We start from the raw sequence: 4,658 nt of genomic DNA on the forward strand, positions 1-4,658 counted from the left end.
TTCAGTATAAAATAAATTTAAGTGGGGGAAAAAATCAGGAGAGCCTGGTGATGGAACGCCACCCTTCAATGGGTTACAAAAAAGGGGTGTGTGTGAGTGTACATATTTGCTTTCCTACGCATGTGTTTGCACGTCTCTGCGCAGATACCCTGGCCGCGAGAGGAAGTCGCTGGCGAAGCTGGCTGTCTCCAGGGAGGGGAGCCTGGTCCCCGGAGGAAGGGACCAGCAGAGAGACCTGGTATCGCACACGCTGCTTTTTTAAATATTGAAATATATCAACGCATTAGCGATTCCAGTGAACGGATCAAATAAAACGCAAACGTTTACAAAACTAAACTTTAGAAATAATGCCAGTACCTGGGGGTGTTGAGAAGATTAAATGAGATAATGTGTGTGAGGCAGACAGACAGGCGCAAGCTTCAGGAAAGCGCCCCTATTGTGATTGTCACTCCTGGCTTGCTAGCTGTCTATTGCCTGCTCTCAACTTCTGTCCCCCTCCTCCCCGCCACCTTCCCCCAGCCTCTTCTGAGCTCCCCGCCTCTTCAGCTCCCCTCCCCCCTCCTCTTCCTCTCCCTGCAGCACCTCCCGGGGCTCAGGCACCTTGCCACCCACCCCTAGCCCATCTCCCGGCAGGATGTGTGACAGAGGAGCAGCGCTGCAGTGTAGCCAAGGGGAAGCAATAGGGGCGGCTGTGCCTCCCCAGCGCACAGGATTCCCCCTGGAAAGGGATTCCCAGCCCCTCAGGGATAACTCTCCCTGGAGCTTGGAGGCTGGTGTGGGGAGAGTCTCTATTTAACCTTTGCGGGGTTGAGAAAGGGTGTGAGAGCAAAGTAAAAACAGCAGGTGCAGCCCCCAGGGGACCGATAGATTCCCTGGACCGTCCCCAGTGCGCACAGCCTCGGGAGGACCCCAGCGCACTGCGCCCAGCAGAGCCCCCCTCCCACCGCCCTCGCCCTCGGTGGCGCGTCCATCCTCGCCGTCTCCTCCTCCCGATCCAGACGAGAATGAACCCGGATCTGGCAACAAGTCATGGGCGCCTGGGGCTCGGCAGCAGCGCGGCCCCCATGCAGGGCGCAGGGCGGCGCGGGCCCAGGAACCAGGAACCTGTTCAGAATCCAGGCCAGGCAGTCTCTGCCAAGGCTCCAGGGCAGGGGCGAGGGGCCCCCTAGAAAGGCCCTCCTCCCTCGGCTCCCTGTCTCCAGCCTCACTCCCTCCAGGCCACCACCTACAGGTGTTAAGGAACCTGATTCTGGGCTAGAGCCTAACATTCCCAGTGCAGCCCTGCCTAGTCTGTCTGTCTCTGTGTCTCTTTGTGTCTCTCTCTCATCATTGGTGACTCCCATAGCCCCAAGGATCAGCCCAACAGCTCCACTTGGGGTTCGAGGCCCTTCAGACCTGGCCCCACAGGGGCTCCATCTCCTGTCCGACCTATAAGGACCCTATTGCCACCAAGCTGGCTTATTCCCGGCTCCTGGAATGTGCCGTATGCTTCAACTGCTTGAGATGTGCTCCCTGGCCTTCAAGGCATAGCCTCTACCCCCAAGGAGGTCTTTCCGAAGGGATGACTGCATGTCCCGCCCACCCCCTCCCCCATACTCTCTCTTCTCCATTATGAATTTTTTTAATGTTTTATTTATTTCTCAGAGAGAGAGAGAGAGCATGAGCAGGGGAGGGGCAGAGAGAGAGAGAGAGGGAGACACAGAATCAGAAACAGGCTCCAGGCTCTGAGCTGGCTGTCAGCAGAGCCCGATGCAGGGATCGAACCCATGAACCGTAAGATCGTGACCTGAACCGAAGTCGGACGCTTAACCGACTGAGCGACCCAGGTGCCCCTCTCTTCTCCATTCTGGATGCAGCCATGAGACCAGTCTCTTCTCTGCACCACCACCCAGCGCTGAGCTGAGGGCATAGAGGCTACGGGGTGACCCCTCTCCAGGACCACTGGGAGAGAGGGACCCCGGAAGGGTCAGAGGAACGGCAGATGGCACATTCTGCAGGTCAAACTTCGAGCAGGCGAGGGCCACCCAGGGTCCTGGCCATCCTCAGTGTCACTATAGCCTAGCAGAGAAACAGTCCATTGCCTTTACCTCCAGCCTTTACCAAAGACCTGCAAGGTCAGTGGGATTGGCCCCCTTAACAGATGAAGAAACCGAGGCTCAGAGAGATAAAAAGACTTGTCCACAGACCCCTGTTCCCGAGCTTCCATATCGCCTGTTTTTCGGCCGGAGTGACCCAATGGGAGGCCCCACGGGGAGTCTGCAGGGTGACAGGAGGGAGAAGCCAGCTGTCTTTCCCTCTCTGATGGTACCCACAGCTCCCTCTCCTCCAAGGCTCCAACTCTCAGCCGGCTTCCACGGTCCTAGGATTCTGGTAAAACCTCCCCTCCCTCTGTACCCCCGCCCCCTGACCTAGGGGACCTCTCCTCCTTGGCCCCCTGCTAATCACCCTCTGTATACAGTCCCCCGTGGTGAGTCCTTGATGTCCAGGCCCCAGCCCCATTGCCCTCTCTCTACTCTCCCTCCCCGAGGCTGCTGTTCTCGCCCTCTCCATCTCACCAAGCTCTTTTGCATCCCCTGGGACTCTCCTTCTGAAGCTCTTTGCCTGGCTGGTCGTCCTTCCCTCGGCTCTGCAGCCTCTTAGGAAAGCCTTCCTCGAGCTCCCAGCCTGCTCCCAAGGCCCTGACTCCCGCTCAAAGCACTGTCTGTGCTTACACTTCATCTGATCTTTTGCTCAATGTGGGTGTTGCTGTTGGCCCACAAGCTCGGGAACTCAAGGCCAGCAGCGTGCCTTCGTCTTCTGCGGAGCCACGGCCACGGCCCCAGCGTCGGACACTGCGTGCACAGGCAGCGCCGTCCTCTGTCAATAGTCGCTGAATGAATGAATGGAATTTGCAGATGGACACGTAGGCTGGGCCAGATCACAAAAGGCCTTAAGTGTTAGACGAAGAAGGTGAGTGGAGCCTGTGGGAAATCTTTCTAGCTTCCCTTCCCTCATCAGACACTTGATTTGCTTTATGTCCCCCTTCCCCCCGCCCCCGCCCCATACACACACAGGAAGAGCATAATAAAGTGTTTCCACAATAACTTTAAACTTCTGGCCACTCTGGCCCTCTTTGAACACACACCTGCTGAGCCTTGAAGGCCCAGGAGGAAGACATGGAGACTGTCAGGCAGTGTGGGTCACCGGGAGGTCTGGAGCCCTGGATCAGGCTCTTCTTTGTCTCTGGTGGCCCCTCAGGCTATGTACAGCCTCTCAAGAGAGAGAGGCGCAGCTTGCCTGTCCCCTCCCCTACCCGGAGGGCCCAGGGGAGGGGTGATGTCAGCACCGCCAGAGGCAATGTGCAAGATCTGTCTGGTGACCAGGTCAGCATCAGAAGAGATACTGGGACCCCAAGGGGCACAGCAGTCTCTCTGGCATGTTCCCCGTCAGACCCTGGAACTACCAGGCCCCCCCGCAGAGCTGGGGGACTCCCCTGAAGGCGTGAGCACTGCACTTGGAGTATGGGGGCTCCTGTATTGCTTCAACCGGGGGGCTCTTAGCTCCTCTTTCTCTTCCTCCGTGACATGGGGGAAATGGGAGTCTGCAGGCGTGACAGGGGAACCGGGACACCCACGGGTATTTGGAGCCAGAGGAGACAAGAAGGAAAGGATGTGGGAGAGGGCTCCCAGCTTGGGCAAGCCCGGGGGGGGGGGGGAGGTCTCTCCGTGCCTCAGTTTACTCATAGGTTGAAAGAGGCCATCCAGTTTTGCCAAGTGAAATAGCCAGATCCCAAAAGACAGATGTTATTTCATTCCGCTTTTGTGAGGTGCCCAGAGGAGCGCAAATTCATAGAGACAGAAAGCGGAGGGACTCTCTAGGGGCCAGAGAGAGCCAGAAGGGAACGGGGAGCTGCTGTCTAATGGGGTGAGTTTCTGTTGGGAAGCTGAGAAAGTTCTGGACTTTGGGGGGCAGTGGTGATGGTTGTGCAGCACCGCGAATGTGCTTAGTGCCACAGAAGTGTGCACTTAACACTGGTTACGATAGTAAATGTTATGACAGTTTTTAAGGAATACACACACACACACACACACACACATACACACACACACAAAGTGGTCAGCCCCTACCCCACAGGACTGGCTGGGGCTCCTACTGGGAAGAGTGTGGGCACAGGAGGAGCCCAAGGCCCCGGCGATGAGCCTGGGGGCCCTGGGCATTCTGCGGCCAGCCCCAACCCTAAGTGCCCCCTTAATTGCCATATAACCCCCACCTCCTTCCCTTCTCCGCAGCGGCCACCCTGAGAATATCCTCATAGAGAAGAAAGAGGCAGAGGAGACTGGGGAGAGAAGTCAACTACCCCAGCAAGAAGCTGCTATTAACCTCCCGGGAGGCTTCAGAGGAGAAACAGCAGGGAGTGGGGAGCTTTCCCGGCCTCCCCCGCAGCAACGGAGAGCCGGAAGGCGGCTGTCAGGTGGTGAGTGGGTGGTGAGGCGCTTGGAGTCCAATATTCCTGCAACAAATCCCATCACTGTCTGGCGGCTACCACAGAGCGAGCACCTGCTGGATGCGCAGAGGCCTCTGCCGACACAGAAACCTTGAGAGGCTGGCGCCGCTCGTGGTACTAACCCCATTGTACAGATGAGAAAAGTGAGGCCCGGGCAAGGCAATGGACAAATGGA

The sequence above is a fragment of the Crocuta crocuta genome, unplaced genomic scaffold (genome assembly GCF_008692635.1).
Source record: "Crocuta crocuta isolate KB4526 unplaced genomic scaffold, BGI_CrCroc_1.0 scaffold193, whole genome shotgun sequence".
In the NCBI taxonomy this organism is placed as follows: domain Eukaryota; kingdom Metazoa; phylum Chordata; class Mammalia; order Carnivora; family Hyaenidae; genus Crocuta; species Crocuta crocuta.